Here is a 24038-nt window from a genome sequence, read left to right as displayed (position 1 = left end):
GAGGGAGCAGGATAGTTAGAATAAATATGTGGCTTGAGCAGTGGTGCAAGAGGGAGGGATTCAAATTCCTGGGACATTGGAACCAGTTCTGGGGTAAGTGGGACCTGTACAAAAGGGACGGTTTGCACTTGGGTAGGACTGGAACTGATGTCCTGGGGGTAACATTTGCTAATGCATTTCTGGAGTGTTTAAACTAATATGGCAGGGGGATGGGAACCTATGCAGCGAGACAGGGCGAAGTAATGTGGAGTCAGAAACAGATGGTAGAAAGGTAAAAAGCAATAGTGGAAGGCCGAGTTAACAAAGGCAAGAAACAAAAAGGGTCCCACTACATCATAATTCTAAAAGGACAAAGGGTGTTAAAAAAACATGCCTGAAGGTTTTGTGTCTTAATGCAAGGAGTATCCGTAATAAAGTAGATGAATTAATTGTACAAATAGATGTTAACAGATATGATGTGATTGGGATTACAGAGACGTGGCTCCAGGATGATCAGGGCTGGGAACTCAACATCCAAGGGTATTCAACATTCAGGAAGGATAGAATAAAAGGAAAAGGAGGTGGGATAGCATTGCTGGTTGAAGAGGAGAGTTAGGAAGGACATTATCTTGGATGATGTGGAATCTATATTGGTAGAGCTGCAGAACATCAAAGGGCAAAAAACGTTAGTGGGAGTTGTGTACAGACCTCCAAACAGCAGCAGTGAAGTTGGGGAGAGCATCAAACAGGAAATTAGGGGTGCATGCAATAAAGGTACAACAGTTATCATGGGTGACTTTAATATGCATATCGATTGGGCTAACCAAACTGGAAACAATACGGTGGAGGAGGATTTCCTGGAGTGCATAAGGGATGGTTTTCTAGACCAATATGTCGAGGAACCAACTAGGAGGGAGGCCATCTTAGACTGGGTGCTGTGTAATGAGAGAGGATTAATTAGCAATTTCGTCGTGAGAGGCCCCTTGGGGAAGAGTGACCATAATATGGAGGAATTCTACATTAGGATGGAGAATGAAACAGTTAATTCAGAGACCATGGTCCAGAACTTAAAGAAAGGTAACTTTGAAGATATGAGGCGTGAATTGGCTAGGATAGATTGGCGAATGATACTTAAGGGGTTGACAGTGGATGGGCAATGGCAGACATTTAGAGACCGCATGGATGAACTACAACAATTGTACATCCCTGTCTGGCATAAAAATAAAAAAGGGAAGGTGGCTAAACCGTGGCTATCAAGGGAAATCAGGGATAGTATTAAAGCCAAAGAAGTGGCATACAAATTGGCCAGAAATAGCAGCGAACCCGGGGACTGGGAGAAATTTAGAACTCAGCAGAAGAGGACAAAGGGTTTGATTAGGGCAGGGAAAATAGAGTAAGCGAGGAAGCTTGCAGGGAACATTAAGACGGACTGCAAGAGCTTCTATAGATATGTAAAGAGAAAAAGATTAGTAAAGACAAATGTAGGTCCCCTGCAGTCAGAATCAGGGGAAGTCATAACGGGGAATAAAGAAATGGTAGACCAATTGAACAAGTACTTTGGTTCGGTATTCACTAAGGAGGACACAAACAACCTTCCAGATATAAAAGGGCTCAGACGGTCTAGTAAGAAGGAGGAACTGAGGGAAATGCTTATTAGTCGGGAAATTGTGCAGGGGAAATTGATCGGATTGAAAGCTGATAAATCCCCAGGGCCTGATGGACTGCATCCCAGAGTACTTAAGGAGGTGGCCTTGGAAATAGCGGATGCATTGACAGTCATTTTCCAACATTCCATAGACTCTGGATCAGTTCCTATGGAGTGGAGGGTAGCCAATGTAACCCCACTTTTTAAAAAAAGGAGGGAGAGAGAAAACAGGGAATTATAAACCGGTCAGCCTGACATCGGTAGTGGGTAAAATGATGGAATCAATTATTAAGGATGTCATAGCAGCACATTTGGAAAGAGGTGACATGATAGGTCCAAGGGAAATCATGCTTGACAAATCTTCTGGAATTTTTTGAAGATGTTTCCAGTAGAGGGGACAAGGGAGAACCAGTTGATGTGGTATATTTGGACTTTCAGAAGGCTTTCGACAAGGTCCCACACAAGAGATTAATGTGCAAAGTTAAAGCACATGTGATTGGGGTAGAATGCTGACGTGGATTGATAACTGGTTGTCAGACAGGAAGCAAAGAGTAGGAGTAAATGGGTACTTTTCAGAATGGCAGGCAGTGACTAGTGGGGTACCGCAAGGTTCTGTGCTGGGGCCCCAGCTGTTTACATTGTACATTAATGATTTAGACGAGGGGATTAAATGTAGTATCTCCAAATTTGCGGATGACACTAAGTTGGGTGGCAGTGTGAGCTGCAAGGAGGATGCTATGAGGCTGCAGAGTGACTTGGATAGGTTAGGTGAGTGGGCAAATGCATGGCAGATGAAGTATAATGTGGATAAATGTGAGGTTATCCACTTTGGTGGTAAAAACAGAGAGACAGACTATTATCTGAATGGTGACAGATTAGGAAAAGGGGAGGTGCAACGAGACCTCAGTGTCATGGTACATCAGTCATTGAAGGTTGGCATGTAGGTACAGCGGGTGGTTAAGAAAGCAAATGGCATGTAGGCCTTCATAGCGAGGGGATTTGAGTACAGGGACAGGGAGGTGTTACTACAGTTGTACAGGGCCTTGGTGAGGCCACACCTGGAGTATTGTGTACAGTTTTGGTCTCCTAACTTGAGGAAGGACATTCTTGCTATTGAGGGAGTGCAGCGAAGGTTCACCAGACTGATTCCCGGGATGGCGGGACTGACATATCAAGAAAGACTGGATCAACTGGGCTTGTATTCACTGGAGTTCAGAAGAATGAGAGGGGATCTCATAGAAACGTTTAAAATTCTGACGGGTTTGGACAGGTTAGATGCAGGAAGAATGTTCTCAATGTTGGGGAAGTCCAGAACCAGGGGTCACAATCTAAGGATAAGGAGTAAGCCATTTAGGACTGAGATGAGGAGAAACTTCTTCACCCAGAGAGTGGCGAACCTGTGGAATTCTCTACAACAGAAAGTTGTTGAGGCCAATTCACTAAATATATTCAAAAAGGAGTTAGATGTAGTCCTTACTACTAGGGGGATCAAGGGGTATGGCGAGAAAGCAGGAATGGGGTACTGAAGTTGCATGTTCAGCCATGAACTCATTGAATGGCGGTGCAGGCTCGAAGGGCCGAATGGCCTACTCCTACACCTATTTTCTATGTTTCTATGTTTCCAGAGACATGAGCACAAAAATCTAGGCTGACACTCCAGTGCAGGAGAGTGCTGCACTGTCAGAGGTGCCATCTTTCAGATGAGACAATAAACCAAGGCCCTGTCTGCCCTCTCAGGTAAAAGATCCCATGGCACCATTTCAAAGAAGAGCAGGGGCATTATCCCCAGTGTCCTGGCCAATATTTATCCCTCAAACAACATAATAAAAACAGATTATCTGGTCATTATCACATTGCTGTTTGTGGGAGCTTGCTGTGCACAAATTGGCTGCTGCATTTCCTATGTTATAATAGTGACTACACTCCAAAATTATTCCATTGGCTGTTAAGCGCTTTGAGACGTGTGGTGGTCGTGAAAGGTGCTATATAAATGCAAGTCTTTCTTTTTAAAACTCACCTTTTCGACCAAGCTTTTTTTCACCCATCCGAGTACCTCCTTCCTTGGCTTGGCGTCCATTCCTTGATTATGCCTCTGTGCAGTGCCTTGGGACGTTTTTCTACATTGCTATACGCAAGTTGTTTTTGCTGTTGTTGATGACTCAGACTGGTTGATTGATGATCAGGGCTATCTAATGGCTGCAGTAAAGCATTTGCAGAGAAGGAGAACAAATATAATGAGGCCTGTGGGACTACAAGGATTTCACTGGAGCTGACGAGAGGCATTCCAAAGACTTTTTGTAGGTGCCTGGATAAATGCGATGCAATCCTGGAGTCTCCAGAGTCATTGCCGCTTGCTGCGTCCTACATTATATCACTAAGCAGGAAGAGTCGCTGCTTCCTGAAGCTGAAGGGGATGATGACAGAGATGCCGAAGATGGAGATGGCCTCCGTCCCCACATCAGGTGCACAGGAAGGACAGCCAGCAGCCCGAGACAGGAGGCACCACCTTACAACCAAGTGCTTTCACTATTTAAAAGTTGAGAAGCCAAATAATATTGCTCCTCCGCAGTGTGTACTACTCCAGCCACCAGTGCCTTACAGAGACCTGCACTCCCAAAGATTTCTGTACCTTGCCTCCATAATGTAGAAGTCATTCTCTCACCTGTCAACACCCATGTCCTCTATGTTGTAAATATCTACAGACCGAACTCTATCAAATCATTTTTTACTTCCTGCAACAAAAGCGCTCCGAGAATTTCCTACACTCTAACTGCAACTATTTCTTTCCACTGTGTCTACCCTTTGTCCCAAGAAGCTTACTTGCTCATGCTCCTAATCCCCTATTTCTAAGAGGAGCTCCCTGAGTGATGTGAGGTTGAGAGGTGAGCGGCTTTCTGACTATCTGAAAGGCTGGGATGATTTCTCTGGAGCGTTGGAGGACTGAGATCCAAGTGAAGCTGATGGCCCCGAGGGTCCTGCTTGTGGCTGCGATTCTCCTGCAATTTTAAGCCGTGTTGGGCCCAGGTCTGAAGCTCCTTTAGGTTCTGGCATTAGAGAGAGCCTTACAGAAGTCGGCACAGTGCCACCATCGTGCCTGAGAGACAGGGATATCTGTTATCACCTCTTGCCACCCACTCGTGCAAAGCACAGGCTCTGTGCGGCTGTTCAGTGTCATTCATCATCGTAGGCAGTCCCTCGGAATCGAGGAAGACTTGCTTCCACTCTTAACATGAGTCCTTAGGTGGCTGAACAGTCCAATACAAGAGCCACAGTCTCTGTCACAGGTGGGACAGACAGTCATTGAGGGTAAGTGAGGGTGGGACTGGTTTGCCGCATGCTCTTTCCGCTACCTGCGCTTGATTTCTGCATGCTCTCGGCGATGAGACTCGAGGTGCTCAGCGCCCTCCCGGATGCACTTCCTCCACTTAGGGCGGTCTTTGGCCAGGGACACCCAGGTGTCGGTGGGGATGTCGCACTTTATCAGGGAGGCTTTGAGGGTGTCCTTGTAATGTTTCTGCTGCCCACCGTTGGCTCGTTTGCCGTGAAGGAGTTCCGAGTAGAGCACTTGCTTTGGGTACAGAGCGAATAGAGTCTTGGACGCTGTGTGAAAGTGTTATTCTCAGCTTGAGTCTCAAAGCATTTTTTGAAGCATTTGTAATGGCCATTCCAGAAGTCTTTGTCCAATGTCCTTAGAACCACCTCTTGGGGTATTGTTCCTGCAGAAATCCAATTGTTACTCTCTCCAGGGTGTTCTGCAGAAATTTCCTACAATGTCCTGTTGACACATGTAGAAGATTCTTTCCATTTCTCCATTATCTCAACCATATGTATCAGAATCGTCTCCAGCACATGAGTTCTACCTTCCAAATCACTGTTCTTTTGAAGATTGGGCCCTTGATGAGTTCTGGGTTCCCAATGAAGGAGTTTGGGGCATTTTTCCCGGATGAATTGCCTGCTGGGAAGGAGCAGAGTTTGTTTAAAAGAACTGTTAAACCGACTGTTGACAAGGGCTTGCTAGGTAGCTTGACCAAACTCGGGGAATGTTATGCGGACTATCTGAAAGGCTGGAGATAAGGAAGCCTTGAGAGACTGTGAGAAACCGTCGTAAACACCAGGTGTTGTTTGGTAGCATCAGTCTGTGTAACCGAAACAATGGGAACTTACTGCGAAGTTATAACCATCAGCAAGAAAAGTACAAGAGACAGTCCACAGGACCACCCAAGGCTCATTGCATGAGTCAGAGCAGAGGATCGCTTTGCTGAAAGTCGACACGTTATTAATCTCTTACTGTGCAGGATGTCAGCAGAGAATTAGCATCCCATTGTTCATGAAACAGAAGCATTGGCCATTCTGAGTTTCCAATTGTATTACTGATTTAAAGGCTGTATGCATCGCTACCTGTTTTAATGTTAATAAAGCCATTACAGGTTGGACCTCTCTGGTCCGGCATGCTCGGGACCAGACCGGTGCCGAAAGAGGGAGTTTTCCGAACCACGGGAGGTCACGCCGAGCCCAGGCTTACCAGTACCTGCTGAGAGGACCTAGGGTCCTGAACACCTCCACCACACTCCAGCTGCTCCGGGCTGGTTTGCTGCTTTTTTTTTTCAACCCTCCTCTCCCTCAGGCCCAGCTTCGGCACCTCAGTCAGCTGCCTGGCCTTCCCTTTCCTTGCCCGGCCCACTTACCTCACTGAGCACTGAGAGCCAGGAAGCATAGAAACATAGAAACATAGAAAATAGGTGCAGGAGTAGGCCATTCGGCTCTTTGAGCCTGCACCACCATTTAATATGATCACGGCTGATCATGCACTTCAGTACCGCACTCCTGCGTTCTCTCCATACCCCTTGATCCCTTTAGCCGTAAGGGCCACATCTAATTCCCTTTTGAATATATCTAATGAATTAGCCTCAACAACCTTCTGTGGTAGAGAATTCCACATGCTTACAACTCTCTGAGTGAAGAAGTTTCTCCTCATTTTGGTCCTAAATGGCTTACCCTTTATCCTTAAGACAGTGACCCCTGGTTCTCGACTTCCCCAACATCAGGAACATTCTTCCTGCATCTAACCTGTCCAATCCCATCAGAATTTTATATGTTTCTATGAGATCCCCTCTCATTCTTCTAAATTCCATTGAATATAAGCCTAGTCGATCCAGTCTTTCGTCATATGTCAGTCCTGTCATCCCGAGAAAGCACAGGAAACCAGGACACCACTCATGCCGGGACAGATGCCGAACCACGGATGTTTCCGGACTAGAGAGTCCCGGACTGGAGAGGTATAACCTGTACTTAGAAAAGTTTAAAGCCTTGACTGATCTCACCTCTGATTACCCTAAAGAGTTAATAGGGTAAAACAAATATCCTATGCGATACTCTTCGATCGAGAGTGGTCATTTCTGCACCCTACATGGAGGAGTAACACTCTCCCCTTCTACCACTCCTAGATCCTCACGCTCACTACCGCTTGGCACTTCACCGGGGGAAAACCGCCCTTTCTCACTCACTAGCTTCTTCTGAGTGGGTATATGTGGGCTGATGCTGGGGCGGCTGGTAAATGGCCATAAGTTGGTGAAGATGGGGTGAGAGTTGTGGATCTGGATGAACCCAGCTGTAAATCTGAGCATTCAATCTCTTCCTCAAATCCATCCCCTCGAACTTCAACAATACAGACGCTTCCTCAGCTCTGTGAACACTCACATGACTCCTGGAATAGCCAGCTGTGTGCATGGCCACTGCTGTACTTGAATCATCCACAGGAAGCGGAAATGACCTGTGGTGCCCCTTGACCTGTGGTGCCCCTTGCCCTGCCTTTACCAACCCAGTCTTGGCACCTCACCTTCCACTTCCCCATCTCCTACAGCCTCTTCTGTTTGACTTTCTACAAGTTGCAAAGCTTCCTCCTTGAATAGACTTAACATTTTCAAGAATGGTGTTCCCCCTCCAGTAGCAGTTCTGTGGCATTGATTCTGTGCACTTGGTGAAGGCATAGTTAAAGGAATGTGACTGATAAGGACAATCCGTGTCACCCATGCCATGTCATAGGCGGTCCCTTGAACGAGGATACTTCCACATAGGTTTATAGATGTTTGAATGAAGGACCTGATGGTTCCAGTCCTGAACTCCAATTGAGTGGGTGGAAGATGCCTGTGCATGGATTTTTTTAACATGTGTTGAGCGTTGCACACCAGTCACCACACGAGCTTGACAAAGCTAGGCCTTTATCCATTGGCAAGTGTTAACCAGGACGACTGGAGACTTGCTCTGCTCACGGAACTAGTGCACACACATGTCGCAGTGAGGGCTGGCCCGTTCTGTATTGAAATGATGGCGAGAGATTATGATGGAGGTGCGGCGAGGGATCGTGGCAGAGGTGCGGCAAATTAGGGTACAGGGCCCAGAGGAGCTGAGGACCCAGGGGACCTATAGCATCACTACCAGCAACAACAAAAATAAGTCACCCATGCATACCACTGTTCTCAGACTCTCAGGTGGATGCTCCATTCAAACATCTCTTTCAGCACCAGTGCCTTCACATGCCTTGGCCAACCTTATGTGGTCATTAAATTTCCCCGCACGTTTGTGGCAGTTCTTGGAATGCTGGATGTTGCACTTACTGCCTTTGCCATCTCCCTCCATAAAGTCTGGATCACACTCTAATGGGACTTCATCACTCCCCAGGGGGCCTTCTCTTCTGGGCCTTGGGCTGAATTTGAACTCTCAGCAGATTTCCAGAAACTGCACTAGTGAGTTAATTCCCCACCCGCCAGAGGCAACCGGGGGCCACGACAATTTTAACCTCTGGGCCTCATTTAAATGCCACTGGACCACTTCCTGCTCGAATCGGGTGAGAAAAGAAAGACTTGCATTTATATAGCGCCTTTCATGACCTCAGGACCTCCTAAAGCGCTTTGCAGCCAATGAAGTACTTTTGGAGTGTAGCCACTGTTGTAATGTGGGAAATACGGCAGCCAATTTGGGCACAGCAAGCTCCCACAAACAGCAATTTGATAATGACCAGATAATGATTGAGAGCTAAATATTGACCAGGACACCGGGGAGAACATCTCATCCGAAACATGAACTGGGTAAGTGTTTGAAAAGGAAGAATATAAATGAATGCAAGGAAAGAGCAGGGATGTAGGATTAGAGCAAACAGCTCCATTGGAAGAACCAGCAGCAGCATAGGCATGATGGGTCAAACGGCCTCCTTCTGTGCTATAATTGCTACAATCCTATTATCCGAGATGCATATAAGCAGCCTCAGGGTGACTTATCATCCTATGTTGCCTCTCTTTTTAAAGAAACATTTGTGCTCTTCCTATTGTCTTCCCGTGACAGTATAACTGAGATCAGGTCAGAAACACACAGTTCAGAGCAATAGTGATTGCTCTACCCATGAAATCAGTGTACAGCAATCCAATTTTTATATATATAGCTCCACCTGTGGACTCCTGTGGCACTGCAGCCAGTGCTGTTTATAATAAAGGGAACAGGTCACCTGACTGGTATGTTCTGCCATCTTAAGGCTGTGTGTGTTTCTGTGAGTTACTGAAAATATAACAATGGCGAAGAAGATGGGTTTATCGGAAAAGAAAAGCTGAAATTTTTGTTGGTGGAGGATTCAGCCAACCGACAGAGAGACTTTGAGAGCTTCTCTGTTTTGATTAACAGCTACAAATCTAAGGTAAATTACAAGCACACTTGTTTGAACTTCCAGAGTCCAGATGGCTGCACCTACTGGAATAATAGGGCGTTTGGGCGAGTTTCAACATGACCGTGAAAGCTTGAGCGTATGTGGAGCGGCTACAAATATTTTTCACCGCAAATAATATCATTGAAGTCCCCAATGATGAAAACCATAACCGGGTGGTGTTGGAATGACAAAGGGCTATTTTCTTAGCTGAAGCAGGGCCCAAGGTGTATGAAACCTTGAAAAATTTTCTTGTGCCTGTCAAGCTAAAGGACATAACTCTTAAGCAGATAAGTTAGAACAGCACAACAGTCCTGAGCCCCTGGAAATTGCTGAAAGTTATCGTTTCAGAATACGAGATCAGTTAACCAAAGAAAGTATCAGTGAGTACATTATAGCATTAAAAAAGCTATCTATTCACTGTAATTTCGGAAAGTTTCAGGACCGAGCATTGCGTGACCGTTTTCTTTGTGGGTTGAAAAATGATGCAATCAGAAGAAAGTTATTGGCGACGCCTAACTTGGCCGACCAATATTCCCGAGAATTTCATACTATTTTCAGTCATCAGACAACCAAGGTAAATCGCCTGCAGGTTAAAAGTAAAATGCAGTTGGGCCCCAAAGTCTCAGAAACTGGCAATGGTAACAGAGCATTGAAGTCCTCCTAACAGTGCCTGGGACAACACATTGCTCAAAGTTGTCCATATGTGAAGGCGGAGTGTTTTATCTGCAGGAAAACTGGGCATCTTGCGAAGGTATGCTGACCGAAGGGTAAACCAGCTTTCAAAGCTACGAGTAGGAATCCCCAGAGACTACATAGCATGGAAGAAAAACAACAGGACGAGGAGATATTGGAGCTAAACATCATCAGGAGTATGAGGTTAACGGACGGCGATTCGAAAAGTATCATAATCCATATAGATGTTGCAGGAATTAAGATACCAATGGAAATCGACACTGGTGCACCCGTGAGTGCAGTACCGGAGTTGCTATACCTCGACAACTTGCGAGATTTCCCATTGGAGAAATCCATGATAGAGCTGCAAGGCTACTCGGGAGAGAACATTCCTGTGGTAGGTCATATCACCGTACCGGTGAAATACAAGGATCAATTTCAGAGCTTGCCTCTATTAATAGTGGCAGGAGCCAAACCTGCCTTACTAGGAAGAAATTGGTTGGGATCACTGAAGCTGGATTGGAGTGAGATTTTTCATGTTGAAACAAGATTTGCATCAAAGGATGATGTCATCAAGAATTATCCAAAGGTGTTCTGCGAAATAGGCAGTCCAATCCAAGGCTTCAAGCCAAGTGTCAGGGTACAGAAGGATGCTAGATCAGTTTACTGCAAGCCACGTTCCATACCGTATGCACTCAAGAAGAAAGTTGAGCAAGAACTCAAAAGACTGGAGACTGAGAACATTATTTCTAAGCTAGATCTATGTAATTCAGCTACACCCATTGTTGTTGTATCTAAGTCCGATGGTAAGGTAAGATTGTGTGGTGATTATAAAGTAACCACAAATCAGGTTCTCGAGGGCAATGTCCCCAATACATTGCCAAATGTAGAAGATTTGTTCACAACACTGACAGGTGGTCAGATCTTCTCAAAGTTGGATCTTACAAATGCCTACTTACAGCTTGAACTAGATAAGGAGTCCAAGTCATGCTTGACTATAAATACTCATCTAGGCCTATATCAATTTAATAGGCTACCATTTGAAGTGTCTTCCGCCCCTGCCATATTCCAAGAGGTGATGAACCAGATTTTGCAAGGTATTGAAGGGGTCGTATGTTATTTAGATGACATACTAATTTCAGCACCAAATAGGCAAATTCATAATAACATATTGAATGAAGTCCTCAAACGGTTAGAGAAGCACAGAGTACGAGTGTCTGTTCGCAAGTGTGAGTTATTTCAAAACTCAGTGAAGTACTTAGGGTACAGAGTAGACAAAGATGGTTTACATCTAACCTAGGGAAAGCTAGTTGCAATCAGAAATGCACCCACTTCCAAGAATGTCATTGAACTTTGATCATTTTTGGGTCTTTTGAAGTATTATGGGAAGTTCCTGCCAAATTTGGCTACAGTATTACATCCACTGAATGAACTATTGAAAAAACAGATCCATTGGAAGTGGTCAGAAGAATACGATACAGCATTCAAGGAGTGTAAAAGCAACTTGGTAGAGAGCACCATGTTAGTTCACTATGACGTGTCCAAGGAGATTAAGCTAGCATGTGATGCCTCTCCGTATGGAGTTGGGGCAGTAATCTCTCATGTATTACGCAGTGGGGAGGAGAGACCAATTGCTTTTGCTTCACGCACTCTCAGTGCCAGTGAGCGTAATTATGCGCAAATCGAAAGGGAAGCTTTGGCATTAATTTTTGCGGTCAAGAAGATCCACAAATACTTGTATGGTCATAAGTTTACCATTATTACGGACCATAAGCCCCTGACAGCAAACCTCCATCCAAAGGCCTCAGTTCCAACATTAGCTGCAGCCCAAATGCAGAGATGGGCTTTGATTTTGTCAGCATATACATATGATATTGAAAACAGACGATCAGCTGATCACATTAATGCTGATGCTATGTCTAGGTTGCCTTCCCAATCACAAATTACACCCGATATGGAAGAAGTGTTCTATTTTTCATACATTGAATAATTGCCAGTCACAGTTGAAGAGATTGGTAGAGCAACCACACATGAGCCAGTTATGTCAAAGATGTATGATTATATTGCAAATGGCTGGCCAAACCAGGTAACAGACAAAGATATTCATCCATTCTTCATTCATTTCATTCATAGGAATGAATTATCAGTCGATAAAGATTGTATCATGTGGGGTGCAAGAGTGGTTATACCAAATAAATTCAGGTCCAAATTATTAGGAGACCTCCATGACAAGCACCTGGGAATGTACTTAACCAAGAGTTTTGCATGCAGTTACTATGGTGGCCAGGTCTTGTTAAAGATATAGAGTACATCATCAGTCAGTATACGACATGTCAATCGGTAAGCAAGCAACCACCATCAATACCATTACAACCATGGAAATGGCCTCCCAGAGTGTGGCAAAGGCTACATATCGATTTTGCTGAGCTAGAAGGATAAAAATAGTTCATTGTGATTGATAGCCATTCAAAGTGGGTCGAGGTGTTTCCAATGTTTAAAATAACAAGTAAACATTAGACATTTTACGAAGATTATTTTCTTCATTTGGCCTCTCAGAAGAAATTGTTTCTGATAATGGACCATAATTTCGTTCAGAAGAATTTATACAGTTCAGAGTAAAAATGGGGTGAAACATACTAAGGTTCCACCGTACCACCCTGTCTCAAATGGTGCAGCAGAGCGCACTGTACAAATTGTAAAACATGCCCTCATCAAACAAATGTTGGATCCAAATCCAAAGAAATGACAGTTGTCATTGGACCACAAATTGGCTAATTTTCTAATTACATATTGTTATACTCCTCACACAACTACTGTTAGAACACCAGCAGAGTTGTTTCTCAAACGACAGCCACGAACCAGATTCTCATTGTTAAAACCAAACTTAGCACAGTCCATAGAAGAGACACAATTAAGATTGAAAGAGAATCATGATAAAGGCAGAGTACAAGAAAGAAGTGTGAAATTAAATCAGAAGGTGAGAGTGAAGAACCATCACCATAAATGGTTAAAGTGGTTACCAGGAAGAATGGTCAAGATATGTGGTCCTCGCACATATTTGGTCAAGATGTTTGATCATGGTTAGGTTTGTTCACATTGATCATATTTACCTGCAGATGTGAAAGTAATTGAAGGTGGGAATGATTCAATTATTTCTGGTTCATCAGATAGTTTTGATACACCAGTAGCATATCCTACATCAAATGTACTGGAAACAAATCCAAGAGAAAGTCAGAATTTAAGTCTGAGTCTGAGTCAGGCAGACAAACAGTCAGAAGTTAGAGAGAGTTCAAGTGGAAATCAAGGGCATCCCTTGGAAGAAAACTTTCCTCAGGATCAGCCTCGAATGAGTTTAAATTCGGCATCATGTTTGGAAGATTCTGTTCGAGAGTGAAGGTATCCTCTTCAAAACAGAAAACAAGTGGTTAAGCTTGATTTGTAAATATGGCAAAATAAGTCTATATCTTTTGTTATGTATAGCCATGCAAGTTTGTATGATGATTATTTTGTTATAATTACTTCTTCATTAAGGAGGGAGAAGTTTAACATATATAGCTCCAATTGTGGACTCCTGTGGCACTGCAGCCGTGCTGTTTATAATAAAGGGAACAGGTCACCTGACTGGTGAGTTTCGGTATGTTCTGCCATCTTAAGGCTGTGTGAGTTTCTGTGAGTTACTGAAAATATCACACCAATATTATACAACATTCAATGCAAAATAAATTTACCGTGATTTTTCTTATCATTTGGAATAATATTTTTACCTTACGCTACTTTATATTTGATTTTGGGTTGTGGGCAATACTGACAAGGCAACATTTATTGCCCATCCTTAGTTGCCCTGGGGGCATTAAGAATCAGCCACATCGTATAGGACAGGAGTTACATAGAGACTAGGTCACGATGACAGGTTTCCTTCCCTGAAGGTCATTGGGACAAAATCTATTGAACAAGTTACTCTGGCACTCATCACTAGCAAGGTCTGTTGCTAAGCAGATGTGATAGAATGCATTCACCGTTGCTAAGTCAAACCAAACTTTCCATGTTGTTGATATATAATCTCACTCTCTCGCTCTTTCAATTATCAATGACAATACTAAGCAGAAGACCAAAGTAATTATGGCAGAAGTATCTGAAATTGGAACATGATGTTTTGCTTTCATTTGACTTTTCACTGAATTTCTCCTGCAGAAGTCGGATGTTACATCTGAATGCACACTTACACTCACACACTCACACTCGCACTCACACACACTTACACTTACACACACACACTTACACTCACTTACACTCACACACTTACACACATTAACATACATACACACTCATAAAAACACTCACATACACTTACACTCACACACACTTACACACACACACTCACACTCACACTCGCATTCACACACACTCACACATACTTACACACTTACACTCACACACACACACACTCACGCGCACACTCACACGCACTTACACTCACACACTTACATGCTCACACACACACACACACTCACACATACTCACTCACACTCGCATTCACACACACACTCACACACTCACACATACTTACACACTTACACGCACACACACTCACGCACACACTCACGCACACACACACACTTACATTCACACACACACATACACACACTCAAACTTACACTCACACACCCACTCACACATACTTACACTCACATACACACACACACACACACACTCACACAAACTTACGCTCACACACACAATCTTACACACACTCTTACATACACACTCACACATACACTCACACACACACACTTACACTCATTCACACACTCACACACATACACTAACACCCACACACACACACACTCACACACACACTCTCACACACACACTCACACACTTACACTCACTCACACTTCATCATCATAGGCGGTCCCTCGAACGAGGATGACTTGTTTCCACACAAATTCACAGATGTTTCAATGAAGGACCCAATGGTCCAGTCCTGAACTCCAATTGAGGGGGCGGAAGATGCCTGTGCGTGGATTTTTTTAACGTGCGGTGACCGTTGCACATCAGCCACCACTCAGGCTTGACAGAGCTAGGCCTTTATCCAGCGGCAAGGGTTAACCAGCTCTGCTGCACGGACCGAGCGCGCACGCTTATCGCAGTGTGGGCTGGCCCGAGCTGCCCCTGGGCCCTCGGCTCTTCTGGGCCCCGTACCCTCATTTGCCGCATCGCCGCCACAATGTTCCAGGGGCCAGCGCTCCAGCTCTGTTTATAGCCCCAACCTGCGGCGATGTTCTCACTCAGGTCGGGACTGCCCACAATGTTCCTGGGCCCGGTCTCCATATATCTTGGTTAGACCACACTTGGAGCACGGTGCACAGCTCTGGTCTCCATATTCCCTGGCCAGATTGCACCTGGAGCACTGCGCATAGCCCTGATCTCCATATACCCTGGTTAGACCACACCACTCACATACACTCACACACATACTCACACACTCACACTCATTCACACTCATAGAGAAGGTAAGAATGTTGCAGCAGTGAGTCCTTAACACACGCAGTTTCACAGTGCATTTAGACTTGCAGTGTCTTTGAAGCTTGGCCACATCAGCCATTCCCACATCCAGGATCGCTGAGGAAGGTGTTTTTTAATTAAATCATCAATCTTCGGGATGTGGGCATCACTAGCCACCTGACATGTATTGTCTGTCCCAGTTGCCCGTGAGAAGGTGGTGATGGTGGGATTTCTCCTGGTACCACTCCAGTCCGTGTGGTAAAAGGAGTTGTTAGGGAGGGAGTTCTAGGATTTTGACCCAGTGACAATGAACGAATGATCAGCCAGATTTTGACCTTTGAACAGAGAAGAGGCACCCATGATGTTGAGGCCCCGGCCTCACTTAAATTTGGCTGGCTAGCTACAGGGCTCCCCACAGACCCAGGGCAGCTCGATAGACCAACCGCCGAAAACTGCCATCACGGTTGTGCGAAAGTGAGGCTCCCGCAAAATAATTCAAGACTTTAGAGACCTCTTCTCTTCTATCGCCCAAGGTATTGATCGGAGGCTGCACCACGCAATCGGCAACCAATTCCTACCTAAAACGGCAATCAGGGACGTATTTACGTCAAAGGACTAAAAGAGGCCTCTGGATTGAAACAGGCAGGTGCTTTGGATACCTGGAGGTAAGTCCCACTCAACATGGAGCTGGCCGCATCATCGTGTCAATGGGCGGGGAAGGGGAGGGGGGGCACTGACCCCATTTTGATGCCATTCATCATCATAGGCAGTCCCTCGAAATCGAGGAAGACTTGCTTCCACTCTAAAAGTGAGTTCTCAGCTGGCTGTACAGTCCAATGCAGGACTTACAGTCTCTGACACAGGTGGGACAGACAGTGGTTGGAGGAAAGAGTGGGTGGAGAGTCTGGTTTGCCGCACGCTCCTTCCACTGTCTGCGCTTGATTTCTGCATGCTCTCGGCGACGAGGCCCGAGGTGCTCAGCGCCCTCCCGGATGCCGTTACCACCCCATTGACGCCAGTTGAAGAGAGTGAAAATCGACCCCAATGATTCTAGTTTGGCAGACTATCTGCGATGTGAGGGATGTCGATATTCGTTCTGGAGGAGAGATTTGTAGATGCTGCAGGCTGGACCCAACCTGCGCAAAACAGGGCAATTAAATCTCTTCACGTCTAACAACATCAACTGGCATTTATATAGCGCCTCTGATGTAGTAAAATGGCCCAGGGTGCTCCACAGGAGCGTTATCCTGAGCCACATAATGAGATATTAGAAAAGGTGGCCAAAAGCTTAGCCAAAGAATAGGGGGGAGCAATTGGCCTGGTTTGCACCTCCTGTTAGCGCCTGCAGGGGGCGGTAACGGGGCGCTGAGGGGTCACCAACCGGGCGCAGCAAATTCACCAACACCTCCGAAACTCCCTGCCAGTTTTGCACTGGCGCTAACATGTACCGCCCCGTTCTCTTGCGCCGTGACGTCATCCGGTGTGCAGTACCCCGTTACCGCCCCAGATGCAATATTCGCTCCCGCTCCCTGCAGCATCAACGGGCGTCAACAACAGCAGGAGGCGTGGTCACCTCGGCTGGCCGCTTGGGGAGCGATAGTCAATGGCAATGCTGGTCAGGTGAGAATCATTTATTTATCTCTCCATCCTGGTGCCTCCTGATATCCTTAGCACTGCGATTGCTCAGCCTCAGACTCTCTCAGAGCACTTGTCGCGCAGGTCCCGTGGCCCAACACACACAACAGGAAAATTCAGTCTCCCCACCATTGGCCCTTCCCTGTAAGCGAGGGCAAAGCCTGTACCGACGGCAACACTGCACGGAACATTGTTCAGCGCTCGGCCAATACCGCCGCTCTCGCTCACTTTAGCGCTCTAAGGGAAGTGATAGCGCCTGATTTAGTGGTCCACCTCCCTCTTGGAGCGCTAAAGCAGACGTTCCCAGCAGCAGGAAATCTTTTTTGCCCAGCGATACTTTTGCGCTCCCTGAAATGTTATTGCCCCAAACGCAGTTTCTAGCCCCAGATTTTAAGGAGTGTCTTAAAGGAGGAGAGATAGCGAGGCAGACAGGTTTAGGGAGGGAATTCCAGACCTTAGAGCCTTGGCAGCAGAAGGTACGGCCACCAATGGTTGAGCAATTATAATCAGGTGTTGCTCAAGAGGGCAGAATTAGAGGAGCGCAGAGATCTTGGAGGATTGTAGGGTTGGAGGAGATTACAGAGATAGGGAGAGGCGTGGGAATTGAAAACAAGTCTCTCTCTCTCAGTCTCTCTCTCTCTCGGTCTCTTTCTCTCTCTCAGTCTCTCTCTCAGTCTCTTTCTTTCTCTCAGTCTCTCTCTCGGTCTCTGTCTCTTTTTCTCTCTTGGTTTCTCTTTCTCTCTCTCAGTCACTTTCTCTCTCTCAGTCTCTTTCTCTCGGTCTCTCACTCAGTCTCTCTCTCTGTCTCTTTCTCTCTCGGTCTCAGTCTCCTTCTCTCTCAAAATCTCTCTCTCTCTGTTTCTTTCTCTCTCTCAGTCTCTCTCTCTCTCTCTGTCTCTCTCTCGGTCTCCTTATCTCTCAGTCTTTTTCTCTCTCTGTCTCTGTCTCTCTCTCAGTCTCTCTCTCAGTCTCTTTCTCTTTCTCAGTCTCTCTTTCTCTCACAGTCTCTCTCTCTCTTAGTCTCGTTCTCCCTCTCAGTCTCTCTCTCTCTCTCGCTTTCAGTCTTTCTCTCTCAGTCTCTCTCTCAGTCTCTTTCTCTCTCTCGGTCTCTCTTTCAGTCTCTTTCTCTCCCTTGGGCTCTCTCTCTCTCTCTCTCTCAGTCTCTTTCTCTCTCTTGGTCTCCTCTCTCTCAGTCTCTCTTTCTCTCAGTCTCTCTTTCTCTCTCTCAGTCTTTCTTTCACAGTCTCTCTCTCTCTCTCAGTCTCTTTCTCTCTCTCAGTCTCTCTCTTCCCCTATTGGAGGAAGGAAGACTGGGATAAGAAGAGGAAGGGTACAGTTGTGAGACTGGGATTGTTAGAGTGCAAGAGAGCTGGATGATAACTGGGGCCAGCAGTTTTCCTTTTAATGCACTGTTTGGATTCATATCTGGGTTTAATCTGTGCGAATATCTGACAGAAACTCCAGCAGCAGATTGGAACATTGTTTTACTCACTGAAAGCTGATCATCGAAATTGCAATGTGTACTAATTCTGTGACATAAAATCTCTGTGAGGAACACAAAAGTGACGCACATTATGATGTGCAACATTAAAACGCTCCATTCTCAAAAGCCTCGATATTATTATCCAACGTCGAGCCACTAAGTACGAGTATTTTACAATGTAAAATACACTCAGCTATAGGAGGTATATTAGGCTTAGAGAGAGCTACCTAAAAGGCCAAGAGCAAGGCAGTATCCTGATTGAAAGGGATGGACCTACCTTTATCAAAGCCCCTTCTGTGGGCCACCATTTGCTTTTGTTACACCTTGGGGACAGAAATGAAAATATTCTGGATTCAAAAATTAACTTTAAGCAGAAGGAGCCTGCGTCCCTGGTCAGCAGTGAAACACAGGAGCTCAGCGTGAGGTAATAAAGTGTTCATTTAAACAGCACAGTGAGACTGACTGGCTTTCTTCACTCCCAGGCCCCATATGTGAGAGACATCAGTAGATCTCACACTATTTCAAAATAATGTAAAACAGAAGATTGAAAAATATAAAATAAAAACAGAAAAGGCTGGAAACACTCAGCGGGTCAGGCAGCATCTGTGGAGCGAGAAACAGAGTTAACGTTTCAGGTCGGTGAGTTTTCGTCAGAACTGGAAAGGATTAGAGATGTGACAGGTTTTAAGTAAATACAAAGGTAGGGAAAGGGGGGAGGAAAGAACAAAAGGGAAGGTCTGTGGAAGAAAAATATAGATACTTTACATCCACAGGAATATTCTATTATTTAGATCTGCTTCTCCCCTCCTTGCTCAGGCCCTCTACGCCCCTCCATGCTCAGACTCTCTGCTCCCCTCCATGCTCAGGCCCTCTGCTCCCCTCCATGCTCAGACCCTCTGCTCTCCTCCATGTTCAGGCCCTCTGCTCTCCTACATGCTCAGGTCCTCTGCTCTCCTCCATGTGCAGGCCCTCTGCTCTCCTCCATGTTCAGGCCCTCTGCTCTCCTCCATGCTCAGGCCCTCTGCTCTCCTCCATGCTCAGGCCCTCTACTCCCCTCCATGCTCAGGCCCTCAGCTCCCCTCCATGTTCAGGCTCTCTGCTCCCCTCCATGCTCAGGCCCTCTGCTTCCCTCCATACTCAGGCCCTCTAATCTCTCTCTCTCAGCTGTTTTTGCTGAATAATCCAATTAGGATTTCATGGCTCAAATGCCGTGGAAAATCTTGCACTCCCAATGCAAAACAAAATGTGGGTGTGCCCCAACCCAATAAGATTTGTCCCATTAAATTCCCAACATGCACTCCAGGTGCCTGAAGATCTGTGCCAACCGCACACAAGATGAAAATTACGCCTGCCTCCCCTGCCCTGATTGTTTATTCCTGCTGGTAGCCCAGCTCTTAGCCCATCCACAGCCGGAAGAAAATGGTGGCCAGTGGTTTTGGGGCCTGATAATTATGCTTGCCTACCATCTCAGGGGTAGATATGTGCTATAACTCCCAAATTAAAATCAGTTACTGTGGCATCGGATGCCACGACAAATTAGGATGCATTGTTGCCTTTAGATGCTCGGGGAAATCAAAACCTCCTGTGGTGTAAGGCCACATCAGCTGTGGCTCAGTGGGTAATGCTCTCGTCTCTGAGTCAGAAAGTAGGTTCATAGTCCCACTCCAGAGACTTGAGCACATCATCATCATAGGTGGTCCATCGAGGCGGTTCCACAAGAGTTCACAGATGTTTCAATGAAGGACCCGGTGTTTCAGTCCTGAACTCCAATTGAGGGGGTGGAAGATGCCTTTGCGTGGATTTTTTTAGCGTGTGGTGACGGTTGGACACCAGCCACCACACGGGCTTGACAGAGCGAGGTCTTGGTCCAGTGGCAACGGTTGAACCAGGACCACTGGAGACCTGCTCTGCTGCACGGACCTAGTGTGGGCTGGCCCGTGCTACCCCTGGGCCCTTACCTCTTCTAGGCCCCGTACCTTCATTCGCCGCATCTTCGCCCACGATGTTCCAGGGCCCGCGCTCCAGTTCTATTTATAGCACCGACCTGCGGTGGTGTTCTCACACAGGTCGGGGCGACCCTGGGCAATCTGCAAATGTTTGTGACGACCTGGGACGATAGCCTGGGCCTCCTTTGGCACTGCTGCTCCGTCATGTTGAGGAAGTTCATCCTATGCCTGTACACCCTGTGTTGGGGCTATCGCCTCTGGTGTGGTGCAGCCCTATGCTGATGCCCTCTGTCCTGTGCAGCACCAGGTTGATGAGGAGAAGGTTGGTGGAGTTGGTGCTGCTGCTGGTGTTGGGGCTCATCATGGTCCGATTCTGAGGACCTAGGTGAGACAGTATACACATGCTGATGTAATAGATGTTATCGAAACGTATAAGATTATGAGGGGGCTTGACAAGGTGGATGCAGAAAGGATGTTTCCACTTACAGGGGAGACTAGAACTAGGGGGCATAATCTTAGAATAAGGGGCCGTCCATTTAAAACTGAGATGAGGAGGAACTTCTTCTCTCAGAGCGTTGTAAATCAGTGGAATTTGTTGCTTCAGAGAGCTGTGGAAGCTGGGACATTGAATACATTTCTGACAGAGCTAGACAGTTTCTTAACCGATAAGAGGATAAGGGGTTATGGGGAGCGGGCGGGGAGGTGGAGCTTAGTCCATGATCGGATCAGCCATGATCGTCTTGTATGGCGGAGCAGGCTCGAGGGGCCGTATGGCCTACTCATATTCCTATTTCTTATGTTCTTATGTTCTTATATGGCAGGTCAAGTAGCGATCAGGGAACCAATCTGCCAATGGTGTGATAGGTAGTATCAATGAGGTGAGAGTGGTTTCCGAAATTGCAGAAAAGACTTGCAAACTTTAGACACCTAAACCTGTGCTGAAAATGCACTCAGCAACAGCATTTCCCTTAGGCAAGTAAGCAGGCGTCAGGTGGGAGTATTTATTGTGCTTTCCATGCCCTGCAGTCATGGCCTCGATCAATGGCTATTGAACTTCCACCTCAGCTCGACACTGGAGTTTAATATTTTGATATTTCAAATAACAGTGTTGATATTTGATGTCTCCAAGATAAGAGGAGACTAATTGATGTCCTGTTTCTGACTGCTCCAGTTTTAATTGGGGTGGAGGAGCGGTGAGAAATCGAGGCCCAGGAGCATTGTGATTGGGGCCCAGGAGAGGCGAGGGTTCGGGGCCCAGGACTGGCAAGGGCCCAGGGGCAGCACGGGCCAGTCCACACTGCGATCTATGGATAGTAGGAGAATGTGTGCGCACTAGGTCCGTGCAGCAGAGCTTGGTCTTCAGTCGTCTTGGTTAACCCTTGCCACTGGATCAAGACCTAGCTCTGTCAAGCCCATGTGGTGGCTGGTGTGCAATGGCAACCCCACGTTAAAAGAATCCATGCACAGGCATCTTCCACCCTTCAGTATGTAGTTCGGGACCAAGCTTGTTAGGTCCCTCATTGAAATACCTGCGAACTCATCCCTTTTTGGTGTGGAAGCGGGTCATCTTGGGGTACCGCAAGGTTCTGTGCTGGGGCCCCAGCTGTTTACATTGTACATTAATGATTTAGACGAGGGGATTAAATGCAGTATCTCCAAATTTGCGGATGACACTAAGTTGGGTGGCAGTGTGAGCTGCGAGGAGGATGCTATGAGGCTGCAGAGTGACTTGGATAGGTTAGGTGAGTGGGCAAATGCATGGCAGATGAAGTATAATGTGGATAAATGTGAGGTTATCCACTTTGGTGGTAAAAACAGAGAGACAGACTATTATCTGAATGGTGACAGATTAGGAAAAGGGAAGGTGCAACGAGACCTGGGTGTCATGGTACATCAGTCATTGAAGGTTGGCATGCAGGTACAGCAGGCGGTTAAGAAAGCAAATGGCATGTTGGCCTTCATAGCGAGGGGATTTGAGTACAGGGGCAGGGAGGTGTTGCTACAGTTGTACAGGGCCTTGGTGAGGCCACACCTGGAGTATTGTGTACAGTTTTGGTCTCCTAACTTGAGGAAGGACATTCTTGCTATTGAGGGAGTGCAGCGAAGATTCACCAGACTGATTCCCGGGATGGTGGGACTGACCTATCAAGAAAGACTGGATCAACTGGGCTTGTATTCACTGGAGTTCAGAAGAATGAGAGGGGACCTCATAGAAACGTTTAAAATTCTGACGGGTTTAGACAGGTTAGATGCAGGAAGAATGTTCCCAATGTTGGGGAAGTCCAGAACCAGTGGTCACAGTCTAAGGATAAGGGGTAAGCCATTTAGGACCGAGATGAGGAGAAACTTCTTCACCCAGAGAGTGGTGAACCTGTGGAATTCTCTACCGCAGAAAGTAGTTGAGGCCAATTCACTAAATATATTCAAAAGGGAGTTAGATGAAGTCCTTACTACTAGGGGGATCAAGGGGTATGGCGAGAAAGCAGGAAGGGGGTACTGAAGTTGCATGTTCAGCCATGAACTCATTGAATGGCGGTGCAGGCTAGAAGGGCTGAATGGCCTACTCCTGCACCTATTTTCTATGTTTCCATGTTTCTATGTTTCTATCTTCAGCACGAGGGACTGCCTAATACTCAGCTCGACAGATGTGGCTCCCGAATTACATGATTCTTGTGGTCATGCAGTGAAATTCAAACGGTTGGGTTAAAAAGATGGTTAACTGTCTGACAACAAGGTACGAATGATCTAAATTAGGTTGCCTGCCTCTGCCGCTCGGGTCGTTGCCACATTGCCGAGTTAAAGGCGCGAGGGGGCGGGATAATGGCAGGCTCCCGGCCCGCTCCGATTTACTTCAATTTCTACTCCTGACCCACCTCCAATCCTGCACCCACAGACGCATTAAAATTACGGCCCTTGTGATCAACTACCTCACATCTGAGAGGCCAAATATTCTTCTCTTAGAATTCCACTATTGCTCCTCTGAAATTGGCCATTAGACATTGCACAATTGTCCCATTGATTTGCCACTCTGTCAGGGAAAGTTCGTGGCCTGTATTCAGTGCCGCCCTCCATTACCGATCGAGGGCCCAGCAAGGATCATGGATATGAGTCCATGTACCACCATTCCTGCTGAACTGAAGTGAACGAGCTGCACTCACATAGAGTAAATGATGGCCTTACTATGGTTGAATGCTATTCACAGCTTCCTTTCCCTCTGTAGGGAGCATGATTGAGTGATATTTTAAGCCTTTTAACTACTGGTAAAATCACAGTCGTACAGGACGACTTGTGTTGTATTGTGGATGGGGGAAGATTTTTAACTGTGTACCACACAACACACGAGAAACAGAACACAGCTTCTTACCTACAGTACATCTTTGGATTACAGAAGATTCTCTATAATTGGGCTCTTGTTGGCAGTATTTGACATGGAATTACGTACAATATGCAGCACAGAAACATCTCCACACGAGCCTCATG

This window comes from Pristiophorus japonicus, chromosome 17, assembly GCF_044704955.1.
Source record: "Pristiophorus japonicus isolate sPriJap1 chromosome 17, sPriJap1.hap1, whole genome shotgun sequence".
Classification (NCBI taxonomy): Eukaryota; Metazoa; Chordata; class Chondrichthyes; family Pristiophoridae; genus Pristiophorus; species Pristiophorus japonicus.
This window is presented reverse-complemented; position numbering follows the sequence as displayed.